Below are 22,652 nucleotides of genomic sequence, written 5' to 3' on the forward strand. Positions count from 1 at the left end.
AGGTTGCAGCCTTCCCTGGGTAGTTGAGGAGGAGACACAGCCTCCAGCAGTCCAGCGTGTGAGCTGGGGGCATGGAAACATCCATGATGTGGGAAAAAAGCAGCCCATGGGTAGAATGGAGCTGCTGGAAATCTGCATCTCGAAAGTCCTCCTGAAACAAGCTCTGCAGCATACACAGCTGTGTAAGTCTGCAGAGTGCGACTTGGACCTTGTTGCACCATAGGAGTGAGATAAACACGGGCCTTTTGGGTAGTTTGGCTCATTTGCCAGATAAGCTCTTTGCTCAGAACAGAAATACCAGCTTGTCTGACCCAGGATCCATGTTCCCGTAACAAACTGGGGTTAAGAAACACCCTGATCTCCAAACTGGTCAGTGCTCTAAGATGACTCACGATGCTCTGAATGCCGAGAGCTTTTAAGAAAAAAATTTCCTCTTTTTCTCTTTTTCCTGCATTCAGGACTTTTTTTTTTTTTTTTTTTTTGCATGAAAGAAACCTCGGTGATAACACAACCATTTTCAGAGCTCACTGCTGCTGATTATTTTATCCGGTGGAAAACCTAAATCCTCCTTTACTCATTAAGACAGTCACATTTATTCTGCCAAATAGCTCAGAGGCATTCCAGCACCCACTGGAAGTAGTGGTAGCTTTCCCACTGACTTCAATGGGCACAAAGTATTCCCAGGACTGGAAACCCCAAATTACCTGCATCTGTTCTGCACATTCTGAAGCCTTCCAACTACTAACAAGACCATCATGTTGCAAGAATAAGTACAGCTATGTGAAACGTTACCAAGATTGTGTGTCTTGGTCTAAGTCCTGATCTACTCCAGTTGATTGGAAAACTGCCGTAAATAAATAAGGATTTGGCCTCAAGTGTGCTGAAAACTAAGGCCAGGTTCTTCAGCGTGCTGCATGTGCAAGGAGCAGCCCTTGGCTTGGGGTGCATGGGAGGATATTATTCAATGTTACAATTTCTATAGCTGCCCAGGAAGTTTGAATTCTTCCCATCCACCTTGTCCTCGGCTGCTTGGCTATGACGGGTGCAGGGCAGAGAAGGAGGATACAGCACCCTGTAAACTGGAGCAGTGAAAGTGTCTTCCCTTCTCTCCTTGGAACGGGAGGTAGGGCAAGAAGGAGAGTATAGGAGGGTTATAGAGAGGGTATAGGAGTGTATAGGGAGTATTTGGGGAGTTGCTGGAGGACATGGAGGGTAGCAAGCAAGCAAGGGGTCTGTTTTGCAGAAGAAATTTGGGATGCAGTGATTGTGGGAGCATGGCAGGAGAATGAACCACTGGAGAGACGTTATGGTCTCCTTGATCTTTCTCTTCCCTAACTCCTGCCCCAGCTCCTTGTCTGCCCACCCTGCTGCCCTCCTCCCAGCTCTTCCTCTGGGGCTGGAGTGCAAGGGAAGGTTGCTGAAAACTGATGCCAGAGCAGAGGAGGGATAAGGATGGCCAAGAGGAAAAGTGTGAGGGTTGTGCTGGGTGCAGGCAAACCTGAGGGGACACAGAAAACCTAGGGCAGGAGGTGACCACAAGGCAGACGTCCCCAGTCCTAGGTGTGGGGGTGCTTGCCCAAGTTCCCATCCTGGGAGAATTTAAGGCTCTAAAATAAAAGATCAAAAAATACCAGCCCATGGTAGGAAGTCCCTCCCTTTCCCTTCCCATGCACTTGTCCCATCCAGCACTGCTCCATCCTGCCAGAGTAGTGACAACGTGTCCAGGAGACACGCTGCTGCTCCTGGCATCCCCCTGCTCTTGGGTATCTCATCCGCTCCCACAGAAACGCAGCAGTGCCTCGGCACTGAATTCATCCCTTCTTGGAGGAGTAAGACGACTCCTTGCCGCCTGGGAAGTGTCTCGCTGTAATAGGGAAATATAAAAAGGAAAATTAATTTGGTGGCGGGATAAGGATTAAGTTTGCGTCATTCTTGTGTAACAGAGCTAGATGTGGTATAAGGCAAACAAAACCCAAGGGAAAAGAGGAGCGCTAGCACAGGCGAGGCAGAGAGGGGTTGAGCTGCCCTGTTTTGAAATCTGAAGTTCTAGCTGGCAGCCTCTCGAAAAGGCCAGTCAGCATTCTGGGGACAAAGCTGCCTGGCTGTACCGGGGAGGCAGAAAACACGCTCTGAGAACAAAGTCACGCCTTTTATTGACAAGTGTCAGCTCAAGGGGATTAGCAGGGTACAATGAGTCCCTTCGGACTCACGGATGCCGGCCTTTCATTCCCTGCAAGGCGGGTGAGCAGCCACCCCTGCATTGAAGCGGGGAAGAAAGGGGAATGGTAGGAAGGTCAGAACCAGCTGGCTCGTAGGCGAATTCCTCCCTCCTTCCTCCGCACCGTCGCTCCGCTAAAGCCTGGGTAACGAACGCCGGGGACCCGGCAGAACAAAGCCCGGCTGTAAGCCGCGCCCTCAGGGTTGTTTGGCCTACGGTGGACTTGTGGGACTCTGGGCTTTTTGGAGCTGAGGGCGCAGGGCTCTGAGTGGCAGGATTTCGGGCTGAGAGCCCGGTAACCCGGGCGATGGCTCCCGCTCCCGCTCCGCTCGCAGCGATCCGGCCTCGGGGCCGCGGCGGCGTCGCGGAGCGGTGCCGGTATTATAGCGCCACCTAGCGGCCGCGCCGCTCCTCGCCGCCCCTCCGCTGCAGCCGGGCTGGCGGGGGTCTCTGCAGCCCCCCCCGAGCTGCTTCTCCCCAGGCACCCTCCTGGCTCCTTGGCAATGCCAAAAAAAAGCCGCCCTACCTGCTGCGCAAAGCTGGCCCGAGGCTGGTAAGCAGGTCCACACCCCTGGGGTTTCTCAGAGACAGCCAGCCTCTTCGCTCTGCTGGCTTTCTCAGCTGTGCGCAACAGCCGCGGGGTATCTTTCTAATTTGCCCTCTTCTAGTTTTGAGGCGAGCAAGGCGCGCTCTGCTCCAGACTGTACTGCTTGGATTTACCACGTGTGAAAGTGTAAGTGGATTGATGCTACTTACGTGCTTCTTGTCAGCCATACTCAGTATGGAGAACTTGCAAACCTGCAGGTGAAGCCAGGCCAACAGCAGGCCAGCTGTGCCAAAAAAGGCACCAGGCTTGGTCCAGGGGCCTGAAATCCCACACGTCGGTCTCTGCATCAGACAAATGAGCTGATGAAAGAACCATGCTTGACTGCTAAAAAAAGTGAAGAGGATCACTGCAGTTTATTTCACACAGACTGGTCACATCAGCCCTGACAAGGTCATATACACAAAAGGTTGCAAAAACTCTCCTGGGAGTCTTAATGAGAGTAGTCTGCTTTAAGTTCTCAAATTAAGTGAATGTTGTTTGCCTGCATGGAACGCAATAATATTAACATTGCATTTCAGATACCCACAGCACTTTGCAGGGATTAACTAGTTAATCCCCATAACAGCTCTAAGCAACTTTTACTGAAGCATCATTAACCCCCATTTTATATATCACAGGTGGTGGGATTTCTCCAAGCCTAAACTTCAGAGCTAGCAGTTCCCAGACTCTGGGCTGGTGGTCAGTCTAACTGTCCCTGCTGCTGTCTTCTCCAGTGAGCAAGGGCTGTGCACATAGGCACAAGAGACAGGGTGCAAAGTGCTTATCTGGCTGACAGGAGGGCCCATGCTCATGTTTTCTTAAGTTAATGGGATCAACACAAATCCCAGGACCAGCCCAGCCTGAATGCTTTTCTTCAAACAGAGCTGGAAGCCCAATGGAGTGAGCACCTCTGGCTCATTTTGTCAGCTTTGTTTTCATGTACCAAGGAAAACTGTCAAGTTAAAATCCTTGTAGGCCAGTGTTCCTGTTTATCTTGTAATCTTGTACAACAGCAGCAGCCACCATGAAATATGATGTGACGGTGAGTCAGCCATGGGCTGAGGAGCTTCTTTCTTCCTGGGCAGTTTTTTGAGAGTCTGCTCCAGTATCTCAGTGTTCCCACCTGTGGAGAGTTTGCTGAGCTCTGCCCACAGACATCTCAGAGCAGGTCCCTTTCACAAAGCACAGCAAACAGGACATGAATTGCATATGTAAGCCCCACACTAGGTTTTGTAGGATTGCTGTTAATGAGCTTTGCATTGCTGTTATTAACAATGCAAGATCAGAAGGCCCCTCCTCAGTCACGGCTGCTCCTGGGGTATCAGTTTTAGTTGCAGATGAAGGTGTTTAAGGTCTTTCCAATCCTCATATCCTCTCCTTGCAGAGTACTAATCCTAGCATCCACCATCTGGGTCAATGGAGTAACTCTATGGCTGTGGTTTCAAAAGTATACAAAAGCCACCATCACAACTGTTGCAGCCACCAAAGGAGCAGTGAGAGCTGCTCTGGTCTGTGGATGGTGTGGGCTCTCCAGGGGAGAGACTGCCAGTGTGCAGAGGGACCGGCCACAGCCCTGCACGAAGCTGGGAGCAGGCTGCCACTGTCCTGTGCATGTCCTGAGGAGCACTGAGTGAAAAGGGACACAGGGATGATAAAACACCGTTACAGACTCTGGCTTAACTGTTGCTGGATTTTGCACTGATGCCAAATACACCTTCCTGCCTTCTCCAGGGACAGCTGCATGTGCCAGGGGGCAATGTGGGCAGATGGGGACAGGACACTCTGCATGCTCCTTAGACCACCTTCCCAGGACTTGCTGTCCATGGCTTTGCGGTCCTGTTCTCTAGAGAAACCCAGCAGTGAGCAGAACAACTGCTGGAGAGTTTAAAAACACGGACGTCGGCAAATGGTTCACATCACACCGGGAGCTCATGTCCCAGCAGGGACGGGAGCTAAAGTTACCACCACACACCCTTTCATAGCTAGACGATGAATTTCTCCTCAGTGTCCTGGTGAAATCCTGTCTCGAGGGAAGATCGAAAGGAGGATAAGAAGGATCTTCTAGACCGGTTCAAAGAGTTTGGAGGGCGAAAGCATGAGAACGCACGGCGTGGCGGGGCAGACAGTGGGACAGCCGGGTGGAGCGGCACCCCGGTGTCGCAACCAAGGGCAGGAACCCGACGGAAAGGGCCAGACGGCCACGGGCTGAGCAAGCCCAGCATAATCAAGGTAGCCCACTTGGAAATCCACGCTCCGGGGAGCTGAGTGAGCTTTGTGCAGGCACAGCCCGGGCTCAGCACCTGCAGATGGAGCTGTGAGAGCGGCTCTGGCAGAGCAGCGGGCTGCAGGCAGCACCCTCCTGCCTGCAAAGCCCGGGTGGGTGGTGGGTAAGGCAGGCAGCAAGGCAGGGGTGGAGGGGAGCCCATTGACCCTCACCCGGCCACAGACTTTGGCACGGGAAGGTTGGGGCTCAGCAGGCGGGGAAACAGTTGTTTGGAGGAATCTGGTGATGCTTTGCGACCGGTTTCCTAACTAGGGTGAGAAAGCCCAGAGATGGGGGAAAAAAAGCCCTGCCAACAGCAGAAGTACCCAAACCAACAGCCACTAATCTGAATGTCAGGGCATTTGCTTACAAAACAGGCTGAAATTCGTGTTCTGAGCAGTTTAAGACAGGGAGTGGGACTACTACCACCCAGAGCTGTAGAGGCAGCCTTCACCTTGCCGGGCTTTTCAATTAGCATAAATATTCAATATTCACTGACCCAGAAAGACTGACCCTGTCCCCAGGGTCTGGCTACAGGAGATCCTGCTAGACCCTCCTCAGATTTCTTTCTTTTCCTGCAAAAACTCCTTCCCAAAGTGTAGAAATATTCTCAACTGAAAAACCTAAATGCCACCTATTGCCATGAAACGCTCTGCAAAGTTTTCCAGCTTTATGGAAAATTGTTATCATGATCCCTCCTCCCACACAGTTTCTCCTAGAGCAGTGACGGGGGCAATGCCCCCCTAGTCCTCTGCATTCGTACCACACCCCAGGGGTTCCCCACACATCTCCCCTTCCAGCCCCACGTCCTTTCCCTATGCAAGACCGGCTGCTCCAGGTGCTTTGGGGTGCTCCGGCAGCCTCTGCCAAGCGCTTCCCTGCCAGAGCGCAGGTCTCCAGCAGCTCGGCTAGTTGCACTCTCAGCTCTGCTTTGGAAGCAGGAGCGCTTGAAGCGGAAACTCATCTCAGAGCCGTCCAGGAACAGCAGGTTCCTGCATTCTTGGCAAAGGGGAAAAAAAAATTTAAAAAAAAAAAAAAAAACCAGCAAGGATGCAGAGACGATGGTGGTGTGAGCAGAGGTGGGGGATGTTCAGCTTTAGCTACATGTGTGTCAGTCCAGGGGGGATAACATCAGGGTGCTACAGTCCCTGCGGAGTGCTCTGCTGGCTGGTAAGACACTTAATCTCTCAAAGCCATTGCACCCAGAAAACAGCCTCTCCCCACACACCCCTCCCAGGTCAGGCATCAGCCTCATTTCACCTGAAAAATGTCTTTTTTTTTTTCTTGCTGTTTAGTGCAAAGCAGCCAGGAAGGGTGGGGGCGTACAAAGATGTGGTCAGCTGGCGAGAGAGGAATGCTCAGCCATACAGAACATAAGCCCAGACCAGCTCATTTCTCTGCCGAGCTCCCTGCAGCTCCCCAAGCCCGTTTCCTCGCCGGCAGTGGCAGGATCCTGCTCCCCATGAGATGTGAGCCCTACCCGTGGGTTCGTTTCCCAGGCTGAGCTGCTCTGAAGTGACCCTGCTCCCTGGGAGCAGGCTGCAGGATCCAACTATCCGGGAGGCCAAACAAGGAAAGCCTTTCTTGGCAAGGGAGTAAAAAGGACCTGGGAGGCCCCCTCAGCTCAGGTGGCCGACCCGACCCCCATTGCAAACAGCTATAAATCCTCCCGCTTCCCTGCCACGGCATTCCCGGGCGCTCCCCCTCTCCCTGGAGCTGGGCCTGGCTCTGCAAAGCATGTCAGTGCTGGCCGGCATTGGTAGGTAAATACACAGCTCGCTGACTTATTTATCAGGGTTTTTTTCTGGCTGAGAATGGAGCTGACTTTAAGCAGTGCATAGCAGAGCCCAGTACAAACCAGCTGTTGGGCTTTGCCGGGCTCCCGGTAGGACCAGTTCACCCAGACCCTGTTATCGTGCTACATCAAGGCTCAGCATAGTCCCTGCCAGGAGCCCCGGGGGGGTGAGCCTGGCACCAGGCACTCTCACCCCACTGCCATCAGCCTGGACTCACTCGGTCTCTGCACGTGCTGAGTTAGCGGCAAGCGGTGCGTTTCCACCAAACACGGAAGGATGAGGCATCAGGGCTGGCTCCTGCATGCCCCATAGATGGGCTGCCTGCTCAGCAAGTCTTTAGAGAAGGGTTAACTTGATAAAGATTAGCTGAATCTCCCTATCTGTCCTCAGAGCCTCTCCTGCCTCTATTCATTTGCTGCAGAAACCTAGGAAACAATCTGCTACGTTAGCCTTGCTCCGCGGGTTCTTCCCCCAGCTCCATCCCATCACCCCAGCAAGGCTGCTCTCAGAGTCCCCACATTCCACTGTCACCTCACCCTACACCTTCACCAGCCTCTCCTCCCCAGCCAAGCCTCCAAGCACTCCCCCCCTCCAAACGCCCCCTTCATTGCAGCCTGTCCTACCTCCTCCCTCCCAGGATCACCCCCCTCTACCTCCTCCCCATCACGAGTCCTTTCTTGCTGGCTTGGTTCTCTCTCAAGATAAGCCTGCCAAGGATGTCGGAGTATCCACTCCTGACAAAGGGGAAAGCCGTCTGGCAGGGCTGTTACCTTGGCTCCCTGCCACACAACATCACAGTTTTGGTTAGCCTGGGGAGCCCATGGGTGCCTCTGCCAGAAGGGTCCAGGAGCTCCCAAACACTGCCTGGAGTTTCTTGCAGCTCATGCATACTCAGTACCCTGGAAACCTGGTGTTTTATATAAGTGATTGCTAATGGTCACCACGGGGCTTACCCGTAGTAATGGCACAAATAGGCTGCAGTCCCCATGAATCACAGCTGGTGCCGATCTCAGCTCCTCCTCTAGCAGATGGAGAAACAGAACACACAGCTGAGATCATGGGGATAAGAGTGACACAGCCTCGTTCCTACTTCAAGGTGCCAAGGGATCACCCATGCAGGAGGCAGGGTGCTGCCCTGCCTTGTGGCTTCTGCCCTGGCCCGGCACTCACAGCACAAGGCGCCAGCAGGGAGGCTGCAGCCCCCTGCCCCAGGTCTGGGTTTCGGGGGCCGTGAGCAGAGGACGCACATGGCACTGCGGGGTGTGGGTGACACGCCGTGCAGGCAGGGGAGTCCCGGCAGAGTCTGGCAGGGCAGTTTCCAGGCAGAAGGGCTGTGACCCATGCGGCGCTCGGGCGGAGTGTCAGGCACGTCGGGTGAATCATGCCTTCCTCCCGGTTTCTCCCCATCGATTACGAAAGGAGCCGAGATGGCTGTCACAGATACCGGTGTCTGTCCCCCCCTCGCCAGGTGCCACAGGCTCAGCTCCCCACAGCAGCCACCCACAGGGTCACCCATCACCCTACGGTGACACACCATAGAGGCCCAGGCCACTGAGGATTTGCAGCCCTCAGGATAGAGACCCAGGATCTCAAAGATGTTTTTAAGAGGTTTCTGCCACTTTTGTGAAGCAACGTCACTGCCTGCACGGCATAGTTTGCAGTGCAAACAGCACAGAGGGACCGCTTCCTCTGGAGCTCCTGCTCCGGGAAGCCAGAACCTGCTAAAACTCACCAAACTTCCACCGTCACCTCTTTTTTTTTCCAGCTTAGTCCTTAAGGCTTGACTGCCCATGCCTAGCTGCATCCCACCCAGCTTTCTGAGATTGAACAATATTATCCTTGGGAGTGTTAAACTCAAATACATACAAGAGTCACATGTAGTTAACCTAAATAACAAGCTGAGGGCTTCCAAGAGATACTTCCTCACCAGCCCAACCCAGCTGCCCAAGACGTGTGTGCCTCTGAGTGATCACACCGGGTAGCATCAGGATATTTGCCACCATCTCCAAACCTTTCTATTAAACCATTTTCTGGGGCTGCAATGGTTCATCATGGTCCTGTGTTTTAAATGGATGGAAACAGTCTTGGCTTCTGTACAGGGGAATATTGCAGCCAGGGACATATCCATCACCTCTTTACCCTTGTGCAGTGCCTGCATTTGAACTGGAGCACGCCAATGCTCAGATACCGCTCCCCCCCCCCGATTTTTTTTCCTGCTTCCAAAGCCATCAGTTTCCACTGGCAGAATATCCCCCCGGTTTTAGGCAAGACCTGTGCTAAGAATTCTTGTTTAGAGGGTGCCAGCTCTCCCAGTTGCTCCACACTTCAGTCAGGAATGCCCTTTTTTTTTTTTTTTTTTTTTTTTTAATTCCAGGAATGTTGTAAGTAAATTCACAGCTGAACAACAGTGGGAATGGAAACCCTCAGAGCTGAGGGCTGCCGACATTACAGGTACAGTAATTCCAAACTGATCCTCCTTTGTGCTGATAACAGGGCTGGCTATTGTTTTCCTGAAGTCCACATGTCCGAAAACAACGCAGGCGTAGATAATTGCAGTGAGCATGTGCTTTTGAATTTGTTTCTAAAACATGCCTGGGATTTAAGCTTTTTTAAAATCATGACCCTGATTCTGCTTTTTTCAAACTCAAAAGCAAAAATTCCCTTGGCTTAAAATGAAGAAAGGTCTAGCTCTTAAATGCAACTTATAAGGGGGCAAATGTGCCCCTCTTTTTTTCCTTCTTGTGATGACAGAACAAAGCCTGAAAGCTTTCAGCATTTCCCCAGCTTCTTTCTTTCTTTTTATTTTCCTTTGATTTTATTTCCTTTTTTAGCTGTAGAAAGTCAGATCTTATCTGAAGTGACCGGACAGTTTGAAACTCTCCCGCTTTTGCTATTTTACTCTGATGATGATGCTCATTTAGGTTAAGCTTTGTCTTTGGCTATAGCGTAAGGTTTTCTTTTAGCTTTTGGTTGGGCACTTGGCTCACGACGGCCACCCCTTCGTCCTTTCATGTTGTGCCACTGGGCAGCAAAGACTGTAAACTTCATGCAGCTAAAGAAAGAAATGAGTGAGGGATAGCTTAATGAGCAGGATGCTCCCATAGACTATTTTCTGATGAAAACCAAGGTATCTTTTGGCCTCTTTGTTATCTAGAGGGTAGTAAAGGCTTGGGCACCATTCACTCAGGCTCTGAACCTTCATTTTACTTTTGCTGGATGTGAGCTGTTGCTCTGCAGTGCCTTCATCATCAATACACCAGCAAAGCACATGACGCACAATGGAAAACAGGGGGAAAATACTGAATAAATTGCTCTCCAATTAAATATTTTTAGGGTAAGACATAAGAAAGGAAGAAAAAAATTGCCCTATGTCCCTGTGTCCCTCTTCCCCATCTCCTTTTACACCCAAAAAGATTTTGGCCTGGCCAAGGTACGGCGTGCTCACAGTTACGTCATGACGGGGCTGGCTCGGCCAGGATAAACGTGAAGTTGTAAACATGTTGGTACTTGGGGCCTAATTCCCTTTGGTGTAACAGGGCTGCAAGGCTGATGTTTGTGTCGTGGATCCTTTGGCTTCTCATGTCCCAGCTTAGAGGGATTATAATTACATCTCACCTTACTGATCTTTTTGGCTTGCCTGCCTTGAATTGCTTCCACAGACCTGCTCAACTTGTTTGGCTGCTGCTTATTATTCAGCACAAACCCCCACCCACTGCCCTTTCATGTACATTCATGTTTGTGTCTAAAAGCCACAAAGGGACATTTTTTGAGGGGGAAGGTGATGAGCATTGGCTGCTGACCGGACCCGCGGCTCCCTGGACTCCTGGGGCCAGTCGTGGGGCAGGGGCGAGTTGTGTGCTCGGTTCAGCACACAGAGCAAGGACAAAACAGCAGCTGGCTAGGTAAGAGTGAGTCACTCCATTTCAAAATATGGAAAATTTAATGAGACGCTTCCTGAAACTTGAGTTTTGCTCCCACAAAGCACAGGAGCAAATGCAAACCAGAATAAAGCAAGAAGCTATGGCAAGGGCGTAGATACAGAATCGATTGGAGACAGAGCCCGGTCCCTTCCTGCTCCCACTCCTTGTAACTTCAAAGTGGGTATCGCACAGGCAGGTGCAGGCAGCATTGATGGAAACAACATCTCCGGGTGAAACTTTGGCCTCTCCAATGATGCCAGCTCCTATCTAATGTGGAAAACTTGGCCTCACACTGGCCCTTTGAGCAACATGGCTCTGACACTAGCAGTGAGAATTCCCTTGCTGAACACAGGGCTGCTTTTTGACTCTAGGCTTGATCCTACCTGTTGCAAAAGGACTTTCTATGTGTAGAGGCACATGCTAAGGGTTAAGAATGAGACAGGAGATTTTCAGACTGCTCTGATTCTGCGTGAAGAAATGGCTGCGCAGCTCCATGAGGAGCAATGAAGTGGAGGAGGGTTCTTGCAGCAGGCATCTTTCTGCCTTAGACTTTGCATTTTGGTGTTGCCCTTTAGGCAATGACCCCAGACTAAGGCAGCAGTTAGTTAAGCCTGTGCTCAAATCCATAAATCCTAGAGTGACTCCTTCGTTGAGTGTCTGATTCACCCGAGTCTGAAGTCACACCATGATTTAAGAGGTGCTCCTCAGTAAAGTCAAATGGGAGAGTTGGGCTGAGTCAGCCACTGAGACTGCTGATCGACTGGTCTCAGCTGGTGGGAATGGGCTGGGCTCCTAGGCCATGGTTCCTCGCTCAAGGGTGTCCATGTACCCAGCAGAATCCCAAGGTTTCACCAGGCTGTGCCAAGGTTCCTAAGCACTGACTTCCTGCAAAGGAGCAGCTCAAGCTGGACACCCTAAAGGAGAACTCACAGGCACGTCCCCAGCCTCTGCTGCGGCCCTGCTTAAAGCCAAAAATAGGGCCAGCTTGAGCAAAGGCAGCCTGTGCAGGTGCTGGTGGTTGGGGTGTCCACGTGAGAGTGGAAGATTTAATTCACTTTCCTGCTCTCGTCAGTTTGGAGGCTGCAAACGCCCTCCCACGGGAGTGCCGTAACCTTGGGCTGGTGGCTCTTCTGGGTGGCTCCCTGTCCTCCACTCCGGGCAAGGTGTGCCTGGGTATGAAAACACTCATCAGGGACGACGGGACTCGGACAAGACTCCTGTGCTCCTGGTGAGTCAACCACCACTCTGGACATCTGAGTCACTCAATATCTGTACCCAAAGGCCCGGCTCCAGCAGGTGTGATCCCTCCGTTCCTGCTCCATGCATGGTGCTGCTGGGCCAATGTTGCTGCAAGGAAAAGGCTCCACAGCTTCTCTTTGGGTGGCTGGGTACAGGCGTATGAGGGGAGCGGGGATCATTAAGGTTTCATCAGACTTCTGAGATGCTGGCTTTGGAGCAAGCCTGAGCATGACTGAGCGAGGCAGTTGGGACAGCAAATTCCAGGGGAGGAGAAACTGCACCAGAACAAAGGAAGTTTGTCTGAGGACAGAAAGACAAAGAAAAGTCCTCCTTGTTGTTGCAGCCCTGAGAGAGACGAAACTGTTTCTAAAGTTACCCGAAGCTCCCTGCCTCCCAGCCATCCCTCATTTGTCACCCAAATTACGTTGTGTCCTGGGGCAGCACCTACCTTTATTAAACTGAGTTATTTGCATCCGAAAAGAGTTGTTAAAAAAGAAGGTTCAGGCAATGCTACTGATCTTGTTCACCTGACCTCCTTTAAGATTACGGTCGCCTTTGGATTTTATTTATGCTCCTCTGGCATTTGATTCCAGTGGAGTTATTCTTGCCTTGCCACAGTGTAACTGAGCTGATAATCAAATTTACCGATGCAAAGAATACACTTCCCCGGGCGGTGCCAGCAAGTACCTGTGGCAGAGGCAGACGCAGGAAGCCTTCCTCCACCTGGACTCGGTCACCCGTGCTGCCAGCTCAGCCTGGCACTGTGACCAGGCAGCGTGCCCTGCCTGCTCCCCACTGAAACTGCTTCTGACCTTAACGGAAAAGGGGAGAGTCTTTCTGGATGACTCACGGCATTGAATATTATGTTGGGAAATGAGCAGTTTAGATCACTAAATTAGCTTGCTTTCGTTTTCGGGAGTGACTGTTCTGCTATATGAGGAGCAGGGAGGCAAAGGTTGGTTTGTTTATCCAAAAGGAGAAAGGGCTTAGTGGAAGTTTTGGTGGCTGATGAGAGTCCAGAGTCCGTAGCCGAGGATTGCCTCGGGGCACTTCCAGATCTGAAAATCTGATGACATTTTCAAATAGTAACAGTCTGGAGAGATTGGGATCATTTCTGGATTTGAACTGATGCTAGTGCCCAAATGAAGCAAGGGCTCACCACTAGTGTCGTCAGAAGCTCGTCAACCACATTTTAGGACATTTTAGCTCAGAACTCAAGAGCTTTCTATTTGATCAGCTGCAGCCATGAGTTTCTATCATCAGAACCCTTTCCTAATGGGGTCCAATACACCCTTTCCTGCACTAGCATAAGGAGAGGTAAGCATGTTACAGCCTTGATCTGCTGCTTGTTTAATTCAATCTAGATAAAAGCTGGCTGTAGCTTGTTACTGTTTACTGCATGGTAGCTATGGGCAAGATCTTTGCCAGTTTGAATACAGACCTCAACCAGATGAGAAAAGGGATATGATGACAAAGGTAGCTGTAATAGCAGGATAAAAGGAAAACCTCTTCCCTTCCTGTGTTGTTACAACAAACAAATGGACTTAGCCTTTTTCCCAGTGGGAATCCCATATAAAAATAACAGAAATTGCCCCACAAATGGCAGCAGTCCCAAGCTTTCATTATTCTTATGATACCACTAGAAGCCTTTTTCAAGCAGATGCTGTGATCTTCTCTAATGTTCTGGCATTCACCCTTGCAAACGTAGTCCAGTGTGTGTATGTCACCTACACGTGTGCAGAGTCGCACAAACACACTTTTACTCCTAGAACAGATACCCGTTCTCCTCTGTACTGAGTAGTTAAACTTCACCCTGCTGGAAGGCTGCCTGTATTGGGCTGTACTCTGTTACACTGACACACACACGCGCAGCGTTTCCAAAACGCAGAATTATCCTGAGAGTCTAACTTCAGCAGTCAGCTTAAAATTTGACTGATCATCTGTAACAAAATCTCGCTAACTGGTTTTCACAGATGAGTAAGAACAGACACGGCTGCTTTTTTTAATTGCTACCATCAAGCTTAATTGGATGTTCAAGCTGAATGAGTGTAAGTGTACAGAGGCGGGTGTGGGAATGTGTCTCAGATTGCACCTACCACATTCTTCTGGTCTTCTCTGGAAGTAGATTATCATCATTATAGTAACCATCCTTAGCCATCCCACAGGTTTTGTGCTGGATGGAGCCCAGAGCCTCCCTTCCCCACCTGCCCTGGTCATCCAGAGATAATGTGTGGGAAGCTGACGCCCCCCCCCCCGCCACCCCGTTCCTCTGGTCTGAGCATACAGCAGCCTGCACAAGCCTGAATTCACTGCCTTTTGCCAGAATTAAATCCACATGAGAAACATCCAGCAGGAGAAAAGAAATCTCTGACATGGAAAAGACTGCACAGCTGAGGACGCTCCAAGGAGCAAGGGAATGCCGGGAACTGGTGCTGAGTTAGCAGTGTTAGGAGCAGATCAGTGTGCCATCCCCGGACAGGGACACCTTGTCCCATCCCAGGCTGGGTGTTATGGCACGTCCATCAGCAAGTGCACCGGTGGTCTCCACAAATGTGTGTGGTCACCTATTCTGAGAAGAAAAACACCCCTACAGACACTGGCAGAAACAGCCTTTCGTAGGAAATCACCTCAACAGCTCTCAAGAGGAAAAGGCACGACTCTGAGAGGAACCTTTCTGGCCTCAATCAGCTGCATTGTGAGTTGTTTTGCAGATGAATTCCAGGGGGAGAAAGAAAAGTGTTTGTTTAGCTTTTATCAGTATTTCTTTTGAACTTCTTTAAGTTCTGCAAAAAAGTGAAAACTCAAATGTCCTGCAAGAATCTCCCATGGGAAGTCATGGATGTTGTAATCACTGCTTTTAGCTCCCAGGAGATGTGAATCGAAATCACCCACGTCAGAGGGGACCCCCGAACAAGCCTTTCTCTAAATCTCTTCATGGAAATACTTGCACTGCTTTACGTGCACATCTCCCCTCTGGCAGGGAGGGAGCAGGGCATGCCCTGCACTTCACGTGTCATCTGCAGCTATTCTGTAAGAAATGCTTAACTGACTAAAACAGGGGTGGGACTGTGGTCAGTCCTGGGACTCTGTGTGCTTTATTTGTCCTATCATTTCCATAGGTATCCCTTCTTTAAAATCAGTAGGAGCAGCTGAGTTGTGTCCCAAAGGGGAGTCCAGGTGCTGCAATTCCCAGTGCAGGCTCAGGGACACTGAACGCAATACTGCCTGCTTCACCAGAGCTATTACTGCGCTTTGGTCATGCAGGAGCAAGTTGATTTAAGTGTACGTATTTGGTTCTGTCCCACACTTAATACATTATTTCTTCAAGCTCTGAGCTGTTTGTACAGCATCTGGCACAGCTAAACTGAAGCCCCTGCTCAGAGGGGCTGGGGAAAGATATCATTTATATAATACTGAAAGAATTGGGGTTAGCAACGCACTGATGGAAACCTCTGCCAGTTTGCGTGCAGAGTGTATCACTGCCCCTTCCACACAGCACGGATTTCATTATCCAGGTGAATAATAGGAGGAAAGGGAGGGCTAACTTCTGAAAGCCAGGACATAGATAAGCAAGTTTGCCAATATTAGGAGGGGGTAAGCTGGCTTAGAGCAGGTACTTTACAAATCAGCTTGAATCCCCTCCAAAGCCCTTGTGTTTTTGGGTCCAAGCAGACAAAGCAATGCAATCCTTCAAGTGTTCTCAGTGTTGACACACACAGTGCTGAGCTCTGTGCATGCCAAGATAAGAAGAGGCAGCCTCCACTAGTCCATTATTCAGTGCTAGACAACTTGATTATGATGGAAACAAAATATACTTTTGCAATATTGACATTGCGATCTATGGCAACAAACAAGCTATAAAAGGCCTGCCACATTTTGAACTACTGCTGTTGCTCTAATTAGTGTTTTTAACTCCATCTGAAACACCTGATCTGTCATCTTTGGAAAAAGGTTCATGCAAAGTGTGATTCTCTAAGAGCAATTTTCATCTGCTCCTAACTTGGGTCATGATGTCACCACTTTTCAAAGCTTGCCTGAGTCTGATTCTGGGGAAAAATTGTGAGGAAATTCCTGTTAAAGCATGGTCTTGTGGTGATAAGAGCTGCCCTGCGTCAGGACTAATCTATGCCTTCAGCAGAATTAGGTGTGTGCAAGGAAAGCTTGGTCATTTCTCTGCAGCATAAAACACCAGACAGAGTCTTACTTAGTTCATGTTCTAGTTTCTGAGAAATTCTGCAGAAAGCCTGGGAGCTTTGCTGGCTTGCCACGACCCAGGGCTCGCTGGTGCCAAAAGCATGGTCCTACCCCACTGCTCCACTTTTCTCCTCCACCTCTGAGCTGAAGGGTCTCAGCCCTGCTCCCAGATCAGCCTTCTGCTGATCTCACCACCCACATGACAAACCTGGCAGAGAACTATTTGCTCAGCTCAGCGTGCTCCAGAGATGGCAAAAAGGAGGAGGCAAGAGCACATGGCCAGCAAGGATGAAGCAAGGGAGACCTCTCCCTTTCTAGGGCAGCTTGAGGACAAAATGGTCGATCTTTATCCTGTGCCTGCACCCAGAGCCAAATAACTCATCACAGCTGGTCAGTCCCAAACCAACCCACACAGAGCTCTCCGAGTGCATGGTGGATTTGTGGAGGAGGCGAAGGAAGGTTAGAGCACCCGCACAGATGACAGGAGACTCAAGTACAAAGCCTCATGGATCTGTAGGCATATCCCTTGATTTCAGGGATTTAAGGTTCAGGGCTATAGTTTGCCTGCTGCCCATCTGTAAGCAGAGTGAACACACTGTCCTAACCTACCAGGCTGCTCTGAGGATGATGAAGAATTTAGGTGTGCAGATAAAACTGTATAGAGCCATGTAGGTCCCATGGAGATAAATACTTGCTCTGAAGTTAGCCCGAGGTTCAAACAAGTATTGTCTCTATCTGCAGGGCTTAGTCCTGCAGACTTACCCTGAAACATGAAGCAGACACCCTGGAACAGTCCCATGAGCTCAAGCGCTGCATAGGTGCAAGCAACTATTAGTAACAAGTCTTCTAGGCAAACAGGGAGGCATGTTTGAGCCATGACACTGTTGTATCCCAAAGCAGGGCTAGATCACAGAGCAGTAAGTACTTACTCTCAGTACAAGTCTGTCTGTCCAGTGTCCGTGCAGGGTGTATCACCCTGGCACCCCAGTCTGTGCCTTGAGATCATTCATGTTATTTCTGCTGTCATTGTTGGTACTAACAACAACATCCTCACCATCGTTGTCTAGACTCAAAAAGCAGCAGTTAGGGGAAAGGTTGTAGATGGGGGATGGAGCTGTGTTTTTTGACACTGTCATCAGTGATTTGGGGCCAATTCCAAAGCTTTAGGGAAATATTGCTTGATCCAGTGCTGACACTTTGAGTCTAATTAACCTGGGCTGTAGTTCCTAACGAAGAGCAAGCATTACTGCAGCAGATGCCAGGCTGTCACATCCTCCCTGGGTCTGGAAGGTTCAGGGGGCTGCTCCCCCTTCATGGAAGCCCTAACAGCTCAGCCCCAGCTGAGCTACTGCCCCGTTATTTTCACAAGGATGGTCCAGCCACAGCCCAGCGCGGTGTTGTTTTTCATGTCGATGGAACATACCGCAGCTCCAGTGTGAGCGAACACATTAACATCAACAGAGCCTTTTCCCCAAGCTAAACACATTACGGCATCAGCAAATTACAGGGCACTGTAAATTAGACTCCCTCTTGTGCGGACTCTGCTTGCTGGGCCAAGGCCACATCCCTCCCTTAAGGAAGGCAGCAGCAGAGGGTTTCGTTACTCCACGGTCTCCCCTGCTCCTTGCACTGGGCTGCGTGCTTGGCCATGAGTGTGGTCACATGCATACTCCCCAAAGGATGCTTTTGTCATGTTACACTATGCCACTGACCAGTAAACCTCCACAAAAGAGAAAAACCATAGGTCCAGGTCAGTGGTAGGGCATTCTTACCCATTAAAAAAAAAAAAAAGATATAGAAGGGACTGGCTTCCCCTTTCTGTCCCCAGTTTCTGAGGACCTGAAATCAGGAAAGGTTTAAACAGCTCCCCAGAGCACCTGCTTTGAAATCCTGGAGTCAGGTAAACAAGCAGACCTGGCTCGCTGACAGATGTGTTTCGGCCAATGTGTTTTTACCAGACCTTTTCTAGAGAACTGCAAAGTGTGGAGAAATGCAATTGCAGGTCTGGGAAAAACAATAATTAAAATGAACCGTTGAGCTCTTTTCACTGGAAAAAACAACAAATGCATCCCACACTCTCCCATCCCCCTTACCGCAGCTGGCAGCTTTGTTCACAGGAGTAAACCGGGGCCACCGGCTCCGGCCATGTTTGGCAGAGCTCTGCCAGCTCCGGCACCGAGGCTATGCCATGCACGCCTCAGTGCAGCCACCCCTCCAGGAGCTGCATTTGAGAAGAAAGGCCCTTAAAAAAGCAGCAAAAGAGGAGCATACAGAGGTAAATGATTATTTACAGCTGCTGTGTGGGGAGCGTTACACAAGGGGAGGGTGGAGCGCGTTCCACCGCCCTTCCACGGCTTGTGGGCAGAAAAGCCTATTGCTGCCATGGCGTTTCTACTCCCCCAAGATGGAGTTCATGCTGTTTACCTTGTAATAAGAATGCTATTTCTTGCTTTTTTTCCCTTGGCTGAGTTTGTTTTCACGGCTCCCCTGCTGCTCTCCTGCTGGGGGAGCTGGCTCTGAAGGCAGCCAGGAGTGCAGGGCTGGGAGTACCAGCATCCCACCCCTCCCACCTGCTGAACGTTGCTGTGTGGTTCCCAGATTAAAAATCAAAGCCCTTGCTTGCAGCAGGAGGTGAATCCGTAGCAGGAGAGAGCACTAGTACTAGAACTGAGCAGCTCTCATATAGCTGGGTCTTTCTTAGGAGCCAGGGAAGTAGGAAAGCTTGGCACTAGCTAGTCCGTGGTGTTCTTCCCTCCCTGTCTCCTGCAGGCTAGAGTCTTTCTCAAAGCCACCTGTAAACTATAGGGCACTGGCAAAGACTGCTTTTGTGCCCTTTGGTCCTGGGGATCCTTGCTGGGAATGCAGATGGAGGTCCTTAACTGTGATGAGATGGTTTGTTTTCAGCCCTGATGTGAAAATGCACTTCTTTTCTTATTCCTGTCACATCCTTCACCTTCCTGGACAAGAGCCAGTGATGTACCTTTCACAGGTATGGTATTTTGTGATGTGGTAGGTGAAGTACAAAAATATCATGGTAAGAATGGGACTTGTGCAATGTCCCAGTCAGAATGTGCCACCAGCTCATCTAACCCAGCCCGGCTGTGCCAGTCAGGAACAGCCTTGTGTGGTCAGATGGACCTGGTGATGCAAGAACTTTGGAATAGTCCTTCCTCAAGGAGGAAGACCTGGACAACAGTAGACAAGAAGGGCAAGAGGGGAGCAGAGCTCGGTTTCAGAGCAAGGCAAAACCCAAACACACAAAAATACCTAAATATGGGAAACTTAACATCAAAATTCAGGTTCCTGACATGAAACCTGCTCCTGGACTGGCCGATGAACTGACGGAGGGCAGTTTATGTGCCTTGGAGGCAAACCTGGCAGATGGGTTGCCCAGATGGGTTGCCAAGTGCTCGGTTCCCAGCCCAAGCAGGACCCGTCGGCTGGCAGCTGCTTGCAGGGCCTGTGGCAGCAAAGCAGAAGCACCCACAGGTTCCCACAGCCAGGGGCTCCTGGTGTCTCTGGCAGGTCTCTGTAGGAAATGTAGACCCTAGAAACACCAAGTCCCTGACGCAGTATGCTAGGAATCCAGGCAGGGCTTTTCTGGAAAAGCTGTAGGAGTTGGGATGTTTTCCAATAGAGCACATGAGGCCCAACAAAGGAGTGTTTTTCCCTTTCTGCTCAGTGAGGCAGATGCCATAGCGTGCAGGACTTCTGCGGAAACTGCAGACAGGGTCAAAAGCAACGTGCCATAGAAAAGCAAGCTCCTTGTCACAGGCTGGGCTTCTAGAAGAAGGGAAATAGCAACCAGGCAAATTAAGGAGCCAGTGGGATCGGAGGAATGAAGAGTCTAATAAATGGGGATAATAAGGAAATCCTTGCAACGCTGTTTGTGTTGCAATTAAAGGGCCAGTTTGGAAAGTCCAGGTCAGTTGCCCAGTTGCCCATGCAAAGCCTCAGCTGAAACACGTGGCTGTTGTGAGTCTGTGGTTGGTGGGGTAAAACTGCAGCACCCTCTGAAAAATGTGTGCACCTGGATGGACCAGGTCTGTGATGAGCAATCATATCTCTGCTCTGTGTGACACAAGCCGTCTCCTCTGCCAGTCGGTGGGTGCTAAGGTGGTGGGCAAACGATGTTGCAGGGGAGAAATCCTGATGGCATACACGTGCGCTTGGGTGCTCCTTGCTGGCAGGACGGTTTGGCCACGTGAGAGGTCTTACATTGCAAGACTTGACTGCAGCCCTGCCACTGTGCAAAGAGCTAACTCTGTGGAATGCCTCTTCAGGTAGACACAGGTGTAAGACCCTGGAAGAAGATGCTGCTACTGTTGCATCTTTTAGATGTCCTTTGTGAAAACACTGAGACAATTTTACATCACTGTCAATTCACTAGCTGCCCTGGAGTTATTCCATATGTCTTCATGCTCAGGACAAAGGCTCGAGCTCTTTCAATCTGGTTACTCCTCTAGATTTGTAAATCTGCTACATTTGAGCATCTTCAGGAAGCTACTGGCATTTCTGGGGTTTGCTTTTAAAGCAGAAGTGCTGCATTAACTTCTTTCCCTCAGTAATGCCACTATTTCTGCTTCTGCCTTATATTAAAAAGATTCTGAACTTGTATGAATGTTTCATAAACATTTCTTATCACTGGCTGTCACCAGCTCTATTGGTTATTTCTGGGATCTCCATTGTCAGAGTTTTCAGTGCTTTAATACACTATATATATATGCTCAGAGCAGTACAGAAAACAAAGGCAGATTTATTATAAGAAGCTCAAGTGTAAATCAGAAGCTGAATCTGATAAAGGCATTAGCACAGAGGGTTTCTGAAAAATTATGAGTTGGAGAAGCCAAGAAATCCAACAGGCTGATGCTATTCCAAAAACATCTTGAGCTCTCTTACTTCTTTGAAATATCTAAGCAATATAAATGAGCACATAATTCCCACTGACAGTGAAGTTCCCTGCATAGTATACACAGCTCTGGCACCATGTGAATAATAAATATGGTGTAGAAGAAGATGCCAAGAAGCAGTCAAAGTTCCCATTGTCTGTACAGACAAATGCTATCATTGCATTGCAAGATGGCTTTAGCAGCAGAAATGTCAGTCACATGCAAGGATTGAAATCCAGTGGGAACCTCTCCCCCAACTTTCAACCCATGTTACTCCTTTCCTATGAAACCTACAGCAGAGATGGCCAAAGAGATGTGGAAAACATGGCCAAGAGGAATTGCATGACTGTACATGAAAGGCAGGAAAAAAAGCATTGGAAAGCTCCCTCCCAAGCAGGGTGAAAGGAGAGTTGTCTTAACTGGGCCAGGGTCATTTCTTGGGATATCAGCCCTCCAAGTTTCTGTCCGCATCCCTGGATAGTAAGAGAGGAGGATGCTGCCCCTTGTCACCACTGCACTGGAATTAGGATTGTAAACAATGAGATTGTTTATCCCCAAACTTCACCCTTGGCTTTCCAGCCAGCCTGCTGGCAATCCACAAGCCCTATCCAAATCAAAGTTTGGCTGTGAATTTTGTCAAACTAAGCGTACAGGGAACAAACAAGGTAGCCTCTGGCTGTTTCTCCTGTGCCGGTCTCACACACAGATCTGTGTCTCCTACAGTGGCCTATTTTTGCCAGCAGCCAAGAAGTGCTACTGACTGTTTTACAGGTGGGATTGCTATCCTTCCCTGTTTTTCTGCCCAGGACCTTACTTCTGCTCAGGAAACTTCAGCGTGGAACTTGCAAAAGTCCTTGGAGAGGGAGTGAGCACAAAAACATGGGAAAAAATTAATCTCAATGGAAATCCTTGACTAATTGACAGGTTGGAATAAGAATGACCATAGACCCCAAACTATGCCAGGCAACCAGTCTGCTCCAGGCACTGCAAGCTCACTCAGCCAGCCACATGCCTGGCTGTTTTGCTCTGCCAGCTTTACAAGGCCTAATTAGCTCTATTCCTTTTGTTTGTAATTACAAAAGCAAACAGCCCTTGGAGAGAGAGGGAATAGAGGAGGCAGCTCCTTGACTGACCTTAATATTATAAATAAAAGTTTGCCTCTCATCAGAGGTACTTGAAAATATGAAAGGGATGAACACAAGAGCCCTGATGAATGGAAAAAGTTTTCTAGGCCAGGCAGGGACATGGGGGATAGAGCCTTGCTACCCTGGGGAGGCATCAGTACAGGTTCAAAGATACCATCCCCAGCTGGAACCATTCTCTACCTGGCCTGCAAAAAAAGTACACCTGACCAGTTGTGTTCATTGTTACAGCCAGGAGAAGCACAATAACCTCCCACAGAGGCTTTAGAGTGAGATGGATCCTCCCAGGGCCCATCTCTTCATGATCCTGTTAACCCAGGAACATCAAGGAACTATACATAAGAGTTTTTAAGAGACACATACAGATCAGCAGGTCTCTTCCTGCTCTGGAGGCAGAGCATCTCA

This window comes from Haliaeetus leucocephalus, unplaced genomic scaffold, assembly GCF_000737465.1.
Source record: "Haliaeetus leucocephalus isolate CR32 unplaced genomic scaffold, Haliaeetus_leucocephalus-4.0 Scaffold362, whole genome shotgun sequence".
Taxonomy (NCBI): Eukaryota; Metazoa; Chordata; class Aves; order Accipitriformes; family Accipitridae; genus Haliaeetus; species Haliaeetus leucocephalus.